The sequence below is a fragment of the Podarcis vaucheri genome, assembly GCF_965113315.1.
Source record: "Podarcis vaucheri genome assembly, chromosome: 1".
In the NCBI taxonomy this organism is placed as follows: domain Eukaryota; kingdom Metazoa; phylum Chordata; class Lepidosauria; order Squamata; family Lacertidae; genus Podarcis; species Podarcis vaucheri.
Window position 1 is genome coordinate 31,183,283 of NC_138759.1, and position 11,740 is coordinate 31,195,022.

Consider the following 11,740-nt stretch of genomic DNA (forward strand, 5'->3'; position numbering starts at 1 on the left):
CTGCTTATAGATGTTTAATGTTTCTAGTTTTAATAATGTTTTCTGCCCATATACCCAGCACAGTGGCAAGTCTATAATTTCCTGGATTCCTTCCCCTCTTTAAAATTTGTGGCATTCAAAATTCTTTCATAAGGAGGATGGCTTTAATAATAAAAGAAGCATGCCTGTGAAAAGATTAGCAATTTCTCATTTGAGATTTGTTAAAGGATTCTCAGGTGGGTGCCATCTGGCGGCTAGTGAATTTGTAGCTTGTCAATTAGCTGTAAGCTTTCATTCGCTGTCACCTCGCTTTGACTGTCCTAACCTCTGAGATACCCTTCTGGGAAACAATGGTTCAGGTGTCTTTCTAACATCTGCAGCAAATGCCAAGGCAAATAATTCATGGGCTAGCCTCTCTGCAATCTCTTCAGCATTCCTCTCACATCCTTGTCATTTAAAGGTCCCCCTATTCCCTCCTTGACTGGTTTCCTGCGCCTAATGAATGCAAATAAATACATGTTGGTTGTTTTTAGCAACTCAGTCCTTACATTCTTTATTTGTTTGCCTCATCATAAACTTACATTTGTTTTGCCTCGGTGTGTGTGTGTGTGTGTGCGCGCGCGCGCGCGCGCTGGACACTTTTTAAACAACACTTGCAGAAATTCTTACCTTATATTACAGTACTCTGTTGATGCTAGTTAACCATGCTTGCATTCTCTTGAACTTGTTCATCCTTTCTGATCTGTGATATACATTTTATCTGAGCTCCTAGTACAGTGGTACCTTGGGTTACAGACGCTTCGGGTTACAGACGCTTCAGGTTACAGACTCCACTAACCCAGAAATAGTATCTCAGGTTAAGAACTTTGCTTCAGAATGAGAACAGAAATTGTGTGGCGGCAGCGGGAGGCCCCATTAGCTAAAGCTGTGCTTCAGGTTAAGAACAGTTTCAGGTTAAGAACGGACCTCCGGAAAGAATTAAGTTCTTAACCTGAGGTACCACTGTATAATGGTGTTCACCTCCAAGCTTCCGGGTGAAATTTGACATTCCTGTCATGCCTCTATAACATTCTTTTAACCAACTAGGGGGTGCCCTCCTGCTGTTTCATTTTGCCAACGCCCTTCTCCTTGCCTCAGTCTCCCTCCCCAGAGTTCTCCTTTCCATTACCACATCTCCCCTCTCCATGCCCCAGTTCCTTCTTCCTCATATTCCAAACCCACACGTGTCAAATTATCTCTTCCCCCAAAACCATCCTCTCTCTGAGGGAGGAGAACTCCCCACGTCAGGTTATGGTGGTGCCTCTTCCTCTCCTTCCGTAACTGATCCATTTTGGGTCCAAGGTGGATTCCTGCAAGTTTTGGTTCAGTCTGTGTGCCTCTTGTGCCCCCTAACAGGTTCCGATTGCCATCACAGCGTGATGACAGACTAGGAAATACGTTATATAGAGAGATATTATTTTTAATTATCTTCTAAAATTAAAATTGACCATGTTGGACTTTCTTGGCAATTTTCCACTTACATAATTTCAATTCAAGAGTGCTTGATCCCAGGCTGTTATCAACAATTACATCCCTAACTGGATTCTGGGCACAACCAGCATTTTTACATTGAAGTTTCTAGCATTATTATACAAACATGTAGGCATTTTTTTCCTCTGGATAGTTCTTTCTTTTGCATTTCTTTCCCCCCTTCTCCTGTCCAAGCTGATGTCTCACATATTGCAAGCGATGCTGTCAAAGTGATAGCTTATTTCTACAACATGGCTACCTGGGCTACACCATGGCAACAGCCTGTCGGAAAGATGCAAACTTTTCACTTGAGTCCCTTAAAACTCTCCTGACTGATTTTCAGTGTGTGGCAATATGTAGAACATAATGTGTTCCGAGATAGCTGCTTTGGATGACATATTTTTGCCCACAGCGGATTTCCGCAGTTCAGCTGCAAACTCAGGAAAACAGGAGGTTTGCAAGCAGGCAACAAACACACACGTCAGACCTAAGCTTGGCCCACGAAGGAAAGAAAGTCCTGCATTAATGTGACAGATTTCAACATACATTTTAATATTGAGGAGAGATGCAAGGGTGTAGTTGGTGAACAGGACTCTCTGACTCTGAAACTGGAAAGGTGTTACAAAAATATATCAGCTTATGAGACCCTAGGGTGAGGATGCAACTTAGTTGGTGTCAAGGGCCACATTCTCTCAGGGGGAAGTGGTTAGGGGCCGCATACAACCAGTGGGCAAGGACATCCATTTTGTTTCTCTCCCCTCCTTATTTATCCATCCCACAGTCTGTTCACACACACCCCACAAATTCCCCCAACCAGCCTCTTCCCTTTGTGACCTCCATCTTCTGCTCACTCCCATCCAGCCATCCAGTCAGCCTGCTCCATTCTGCCTTCCTGCCTCCTTCTTAGATGACACAGGCAGGTGGTACCCTTGAAGAGCCTATCAGAGCCAAGGAGTGCTCTCCTTCCTTCCCCTTTGTCATAAGTGTTGACATCATTCATCAATGTCACAAAGATGCAGCAATAACAAAGGGAGCAGATCACATATTACAGAAATGCTGCCTATGATGTACCCCTGCCTGTCCTTGGGAACACATTTGTAAAATGGGCACAGAGCCATCCATAGTGGCAACTTCAGAGCTTGTGTGTCATTAACAAATAGAGCCAAGGTGGCAAAATGGCTTCCTTTTAAAAAGTACATAGAATTTTCTTTTCCAAAGGAGCAAAATAAAAAGGAGTATGAGATCTGGCAGAACGCTAAGTTGATAGCAAAGCAAGCAAAAACCTCAAAGCTTAGGAAACCTATTGCTAAAGACATTGAAGCATGCAATACACACCCTTTCAAAGACAGCAGAAGTAGAATGTTCCCCCACCAGTGGGACCATTGAATGATAAAGGTGTGGAAAGATTCCTGGAGGAGGATAGGCAGGTTGCAGATAAAGCCATGTGTAAAATTTGGAGAAATATTCATGGCCTGCCTGAAACACTGTTTTTGACGGGAGCTTCTGATGGACTAAGTCTATCGGGATTACAACATATAAAACTCTGAGGCTAATTGGTAAGTTAAAAATTAACAAACACTATATTCTGGGTGGCATTTATCCAAGAGTCTGTGTAGAACTTGTGGAATTCTTTAAGGACTCTCGGGTAAATGCCATCCTGAAATTAACTATCTTTAACAATATATGCAGCTTATCAAAATCAGCCTTGTTACTGGGCAGTTGAAAGGTACTCAATGTACTCAATGTTTTTCAAAGGGATGCAGTCAAGAATACAGGAAATAACTTCTATCCAAGGTAAGTTAGTGAAAAGCAAGATTAAGGAAGCAATCCAAAGGCAAGATTCACTGGGATGAGCAAGTTAGGATCCAGCAGATCTCAGGCACAGTTGGTTGGAAGCTGGTGGAATTTACACTGGTTTAAGTGACACTGGTGTAAATTCGGATCAGGAGCAGGGCCGCTGCAACTCATGCGATCTGGGCTGAGATAGTTATGCTGGTGTTTCTCTGAGCTGGGATGTGGAGCTTATGTTGGCACAGCCTAATTGTACCAGGGATCAGTGGCCTGAGCTGGAGACCCACTGGATCCTATTTTCCTCATCCTGGTAGATCCTGGGGTTGGAGTGCTTCATTAGACTGGCTCAGCCAGCAGTAATCTTGCTCCTGGACAGAGCTTGGAATAGGGGTGATTTACGCCTGCTTCCTATACTTAGGATTGCTTTGTACATCTAGAATTATTAAGCATGTGGAGTAATGAGTCCTCTTGAGGAAAACTCAGCATGGTGTCTATGATTGGAAGTCCTGCATCACCAGATTTTTAGAATTATTTCATAGTGTCCCTGTCAACCAACATATAGATATGGGTGATCTGGTATGCTTTATGTATTTGAACTTACAAAAAGCTTTTGATAAACTCCCTCATCAAGGTCTCCTGAGTAAACCAAGCTATCATAGAAACATAGAACTTAGAGTTGGGAGGGACCCAAGGGTCATCTAGACCAACCCCCTGCAATAAAGGAATCTCAGCTAGAGGATCCATGACAGATGACCATCCAACCTCTGTTTAAAAACCTCCAAGGAAGGAGAGTCCACCACCTCTCGTGGGAGTCTTTCTCATGGGAATTATAGGGCTACAGCTACCCAAATTGTATAGAAATTTATTCATGTACGCAGCTACAGTGGCAGGAATGTTACTTGCCCAAAAATGGAAAGAAGAAGTCCCAGCAAAGGAAGAATGGATACAAAAAACTTATGGAATATGCAGAAATGGTGAAACCTACCAGAAGAATATAAGAAATCAAGATAACAAACTTTTTATAAAGGAACGGAAATGATTTATCGAATATTTACAGATAAATTGTAAACAGATAAAAACAGTGGCAGGATTATTGTAATAATCTGCAGCTACATAAGAGTATATATTGAAAGAAGATAAATAAATGAGTAAGTTAAGTTAATTTGGATATGCAGAAGATATTAAAAATAAATTTAAGGAACCACAGAAAGAGGGGGAAGGAAGTCAAATTATAAAATGTTAAAATGTTAAAATGTTAAAATGTTAAAATGTTAAAATGTTAAAATGTTAAAATGTTAAAATGTTAAAATGTTAAAATGTTAAAATGTTAAAATGTTAAAATGTTAAAATGTTAAAATGTTAAAATGTTAAAATAATAATAATAATAATAATAATAATAATAATAATAATAATAATAATAATAATAATATATTTATACCCCGCCCCATCTGGCTGGGCTTCCCCAGCCACTCTGGGCGGCTTCCAAAAGAATATTAAAATACAGTGATACATCAAACATTAAAAGCTTCCCGAAACAGGGCTGCCTTCAGATGTCTTCTAAAAGTCTGGTAGTTGTTGTTCTCTTTGACATCTGGTGGGAGGGCGTTCCACAGGGAGGGCACCACTACCGAGAAGGCCCTCTGCCTGGTTCCCTGTAACTTGGCTTCTCGCAGTGAGGGAACCGCCAGAAGGCCCTCGGTGCTGGACCTCAGTGTCTGGGTAGAACGATGGGGGTGGAGGTGCTCCTTCAGGTATACTGGACCGAGACCGTTTAGGGCTTTAAAGGTCAGCACCAACACTTTGAATTGTGCTCGGAAACGTACTGGGAGCCAATGTAGGTCTTTCAAGACTGGTGTTATATGGTCTCGGCGGCCGCTCCCAGTCACCAGTCTGGCTGCTGCGTTCTGGATTAGTTGTAGTTCCTGGGTCACCTTCAAAGGTAGCCCCACGTAGAGCGCATTGCAGTAGTCCAAGCGGGAGATAACCAGAGCATGCACCACTCTGATGAGGCAGTCCGCAGGCAGATAGGGTCTCAGCCTGCGTACCAGATGGAGCTGGTACACAGCTGCCCTGGACACGGATTTAACCTGTGCCTCCATGGACAGCTGTGAGTCTAAAATGACTCCCAGGCTGCGCACCTGGTCCTTCAGGGGCACAGTTACCCTATTCAGGACCAGGGAATCCTCCACACCTGCCCACCTCCTGTCCCCCAGAAACAGTACTTCTGTCTTGTCAGGATTCAATCTCAATCTGTTAGCCGCCATCCATCCTCCAACCGCCTCCAGACACTCACACAGGACCGTCACCGCCTTCACTGGTTCTGATTTGAAAGAGAGGTAGAGCTGGGTATCATCTGCATACTGATGAACACCCAGCCCAAACCCCCTGATGATCTCTCCCAGCGGCTGCATGTAGATGTTGAAAAGCATGGGGGAGAGGACAGAACCCTGAGGCACCCCACAAGTGAGAGCCCAGGTGTCTGAACACTCATCCCCCACCACCACTTTCTGAACACGGCCCAGGAGGAAGGAGTGGAACCACTGTATGACAGTGCCCCCAGCTCCCAGCCCCTCAAGACGGTCCAGAAGGATGTTATGGTTGATGGTATCAAACGCTGCTGAGAGATCCAGCAGAACTAGGAAACAGCTCTCACCTTTGTCCCTAGCCCGCCAGAGATCATCAACCAGTGTGACCAAGACAGTTTCAGTCCCATGATGAGGCCTGAATCCTGACTGGAAGGGATCCAAATGGTCTGCTTCTTCCAGGCGTGCCTGGAGTTGTTCAGCAACCACTCATTCGATCACCTTGCCCAAGAATGGAAGATTTGAGACTAGGCGATAGTTGGCCATCGTGGCCGCATCTAAAGATGGTTTTTTAAGAAGCGGTTTAATAACCGCCTCTTTCAGCGGGTCTGGGAAGGCTCCCTCACGGAGGGAAGCATTCACCACCCCACAAAGCCCATTGCCCAGCCCTTCCCGGCTAGCTTTTATAAGCCAGGATGGGCAAGGATCAAGGAGACAGGTGGTTGGTTGTAATGATTGTAAAAGCAGTTAAATGTATGTGTCTGAAAATTATAATCCCCCCCCCAAAACCAAATCTCCTCTCAGTCTCCTCTTTTCCAGGCTAAACAGCCCCAGCTCCTTAAATTGTGGTGCCCATAATTGGACACAGTATTCCAAGTGTGGTCTGACTAAGGCAGAATAGAGTGGTACTAGAATAGCATTAACTTTTTTTTGCTGCTGCATCACACTTTTGACTCATGTTAAGCTTGTGGTCCACCAAGACCCCTAGATCCTTTTCATATGTACTGCTAGTAAGCCAGGTGCCCCCCACCCTGTATTTGTGCATCTGGTTCTTCCTGCCTAAGTGCAGAACCTTACATTTGTCCCTATTGAAATTCATTTTGTTAGCTTGCGCCCAGTGCTCTGATCTGTTAAGGTCATTTTGAATTCTGATTCTGTCTTCTGTGGCATTAGCTACCTCTCCCAGTTTGGTGTCACCTGCAAATTTGATGAGCATCCCCTCAGTTCCTTCATCCAAGTCATTTATAAAGATGTTGAACAACAATGGGCCCAGGACAGAACCCTGCGGCACATAAAAGCAACACGTCCCTTTGCCAGATGGCATACAATGACAGTTTACTGATGAAGGGCAATATAAAAATGTTTTAAAATCCTGGCCAGTTTGTACAGAGGAAAGCAGGCCTCAGGTTATTCTGGTCTCGAGCTATTTTGGATATAAATGATCATAACCCAGAACCTCGAGTCATGCCAGAAACATAGCAGCAAGACAAAGTGCGAGTTCAGGGTGCAGATAGATAGCCGTGCCCTGAACAACTGCAGAGAGAGCTCAGCTTGGAGATTCATAGAAGCAAGGCTTCGATGGAGCAACCCCAGGCCAAGCCTTAAATAGAGTGACAGCTCCATCTGGGTGGCTAGCTATGCTTCTAGCGTGAGACACTTTCTCAGTTAAAAGAGCCCTGCTTGCTTCAACGGCCATTGACTCCAGTAGCTTGGTAGAGTCTGCAGTTCTACTGGGGCTTCTGGGATGGGCTGGCCACACAACCTTTTCAGGCTGGAAACCTGCTGCTAAAACTGCTTCTGGGGCAGTTTTAACTGGGGCAGCTAAAACTGATGTCTAGGGATGCTTTTGAGGGCAATTGTCTCCCCCACTCAGATACCTCCAAATCCATGACCTCAGCCCCCAAAGATGGCTCGTGGCAGATAGCAGCAACAGCAGAAGCAAAGCAAACATAAGCACCAGACAAAAAGGGCTGCAGCCCATGAATGCTCAGCGACAGTACATTTGTCCATCTTTAAAACGCCATTGTCAAACACCCAACACTTTATGGTTTTCACACATTCGTAATTGGTTAAAGGCTACGTGATACAGCTGATGACCTGAACACATCATATAATTACCATATTTTTTGCACCATAACACTCACTTTTTTCCTCCTAGAAAGTAAGGGGAAATGTCTGTGCATGTTATGGAGGAAATGCCTACGGGTGGCATGCCTACGGATTTCCCTCCTCTAAAAACTACATGCGTGTTATGGTCGGGTGCGTGTTATAGAGCGAAAAATACGGTAACTAATGGAACTGAGTAACAGTAGATGAGGTGGAGGCCAGCTATTTTGGATTTTTTTTAGAAAAAAGAATTAGATAAAATCACCAGAGGTAGAGCTTTCTATGGATATTAGCCCTGACAGGGAAATTGAATTTTCATGTACATTATGCCACTGAATTCCAGATTTGGGGATAAACAACAGAATGAGAATGTATGCTTAGAAGCAATCTGACTGACTGCTGTTGGAAACAGAATGCTAGGCTACATAGCCTCTCACAGATGAAAGGAAGGGAAACTATATGATCATATACAGTGTTGGTTTGTTGTTGTCTTTTTTAAGAAAAAGAGGTGCTGGAGCTCACCCTGAACACCTCCCTCAGGCTCTTAGAATGGCAATGGCGCCCATCTGAGAGGTGCCAGGACTGAGTTCTGGTGAGCTCCGACTGAAAACAAGCCCTGATCATATATACCAGTTGCAGTCTCAGTTCTCTGAGCACCAGTCTTCAGGCGGCGAAATGGGATTGGCCACCCTGGGCTGTGGGTGGGGGGGAACATCCCCAAAACAGTCCAGTGAGAGTTGAGTGTATTCAGTAGTCAAATGATATCTGACTGTTGGGAAAGGGACACAGATGCAAAAACGGATGTGAGGGGAATGAGATAGGAGAACGCTGCACAGTGACATTTTTAAATTTTTTTGCACATCCTCCTTGTTCGCATCCTGGTTCTAAACTATGACACTCTCGCCTGCAGTTGAGCTATGGACATCGAAACAGAGAGGACCATTTTAATGAGAGAGCTGAGCTCAAATTACTTTGCCTCTGTAATGACTCCTTTGGGGAAAGCTGTTCAATTTCTGTTATACATTTCATTAATAAACTATAACTTGTGGCCGGCTGATATGGGGAGGATTAATGCCTTTCATGTTAGTCATTCCCTTTCTTCTGCAAACCTGTCATTACATGAAAAGCCTTATATGCATCCTCTCCCCCCAAGATGAAAGCTGTTAAAATATGGAGAAAGCACTGTTTCGTTAAAAATAGTTTCCAGGCTGGTACGTCGCCTGCATCCCTTCTATTGAAGGCTTACACTATGTTGAATCAACATATTAAGAGAGCCTCACCCTGCCTGCATGCTATAGTCATGAAAAAGAGACTACTGGCACAATCTACCTTGATGTTTTTCTGTGCAAGTTCTATTGGCTACCAGGGTAACGTAGGCTAAATGGGGCACTGGCTCACCAAATTTAATCTGCGCTCAGCTAGCCCCTGCCTGCCTGCCTGCCTTCTGTCTTACAACCAGGGCAGATTCACATCATACATTTAAAGTGCATTCAACACACAGTTAAAGCACATGGCTTTGGCCAAAGAATTGTGGGAACTGTAGTTTCCCACTCACAAATTTCCCGTACCCTTATCAAACTACAGTTCCCAATATTCTTTGGCCAATGCCGTGTGCTTTAAATGTGCATTGGACGGGACTTCCCAATGCATGGTGCGGATCTGACCCTACTCAGGGATTCATCCTGCCTGTCATTGGCTCTGCCCCCCCCCCCACTGTTGGTCTTCCTGCCTTTCACCCTACCAGCCGCCACTGTACCCTGGTCTTGTACAGCTTCCATTGATTTCAAGAGGAAATGCTGGTGCACTGGAAGGCCCAGGTGTCTTGCACCTCTTGGTGAATTGTATACTGCACTCTAAAGTCAGCCTTAGAGAAATCACCACTATAGAAAGGCATTGGCAAGATCAGAATGTATAGCTGAGGATAAAAAGGGTCTTAAAGGCAAGTCTGAACAAAAAAGAATTGTGTGGCCTTTATTTGGGAGCAAATGGCATGGAACTCAATGAGGCTTCTTCATTTGTTTGAAAATTTGTAATCTGCTCTTTCATAAAATATAACAAGGTGGCTTGCACCATATAAAATACAATAAAACTAGTCTCTAGATAGCTATAAAACATAATTAAAAACATCAATAAAAATCTTGCTAAATATGCATAGGCTCACGCTGTGTGGGTGAAAAGCAATTTTTGTATTGTTAAGTGGCTATGAAAGAAACCAAATGGAGAAATGCGTTTTGCTCAGTGAGGACCTGGGGCTCATTTGAAAGAAGGCAGATGTAAGTTAAGCAGAAAGGAAGACTTTATAACTACTATAAAAGTAGTTCAGCACTAGAGCAAGATGCCATGGGAGACCATAGAACGTCTCCCCTTGAAGCATTTCCAGGGGGGAAAAAATGGGCAGGCAACAATTAGGGATGCTTTTGAAAAAGATGAAGGGGGAATGGTGTTAGATTATCTGCTTCTTCCATCTTGTGGTTTAGGATTCATAACTTTTAGATGAAGAGTAATTACAATGTTGAGACTATTAAGAAGGAGATTTCATACTGCAGGGTTTAAGCTCTAGAGGTGTATCCAGTTGGGGTGTCTCTATGTGAAGCCTTATGTGTATGAATGCATACAATCACTGTGAGAAACTGTATTTATAGCTATTGCAAAAATTGTGTACTGTCATACCTCGGGTTACAGATGCTTCAGGTTGCGTTTTTTTGGGTTACGGGCCCACCAAAACCCGGAAGTACCAGAACAGGTTACTTCTGGGTTTCGGCAGTCATGCATGCGCAGAAGTGCCAAATCGCAATCATGTGCGTAGATGCACTGCAGCGGGTTGTGACTGCTGCAGGTTGCGAACATGCATCCTGCATGGATCACGTTTGCAGCCTGAGCATCCACTGTATTTGTGTCTTTCACAATGTTGCACAGTTAAAATGTATGTATACACGTATAAAAGTATAGTGCCCTTTAGGTTTGGGAAGCAAGACAACTGTAAGTCTTTTGCATAGGAGTCTGGGAAGAAAGTTGCTCAGGGGAAGACGATGCATGTGAAATAAAACACTCTCACAATGCAGAAAAAATAATATATTTTTATGATTTAGTTATCAGTAAATTGCAATACAGGTAGGCCACATTTGACCCTGGTCAGTCCTCAACCGCTTTGTCTGGATTTTGCTGTAAAAATACTGTACAGGTAATTATAAACTGGTTTAATGCTTTAATAGTCCTTTTAATTTATTGATCTAGATTTAAAAATTCCTTAGGACTCAGCACAGATGTCAACATACTAAATGGAGAAGATGTGCAAACCACCCTCCCATACATACAACACATAAAACTAAACAGTCAGTTCTCAACAATAACAAATCTTGCAAACACCAGCCCGGTTGATGAGGTCCTACGGGTTCTGTAGTAGAAGTTGCAATGGTTCAGCTGCTTTGCATGCAGATGGTCCCAGGTTCAGTCCCTGGCGTCTTCTGCTAAAAGGATCACATGGCATGTGAAGGGGAAGACCTCTTCGTGAGACCCTGGGGAGCTACTGCCAATCAGAGAAAAAGCTGGGCTAGATGGAACAATTTTCTGATCCGTATTAGGTAGCTTCAAATATTCATAATCCCTAGATAATTTCAAGTCAACCTGGGAGAGTTCCCAGGTGCATATAAACCAGAGGTGTTTATCAGAAACTGCAGAGGTCTAGGTCCAGAAGGATCTATGCTTCTAAGTGTGGAGCCAGACTACACGTTGTATGAATGCAAATACTAGTCATATCAGACTAGGGCTTTGCCTGGACAACAGTAATCTGCACTGTGCCTGGCTCCTGGCTCCACAGCTCCCTACAAGCCCAGATAATTTGCACATTGGAAATCACCAAACACCACAGAGCTTTTATATTAGGTGGCTCCATTTCCAACATGATACTTCCCACCTTCACAGGTCATCTATTCATCTTTGGTTTTGATGTCATATGATGTTGAAGGTGTGTGTGACCCCTAAAATAAGGCAAACAGGAAGGTTTTATAAAATTTCTGAAAGGTGTTTATGCTTGGCTCTGGTGGATCTCCATG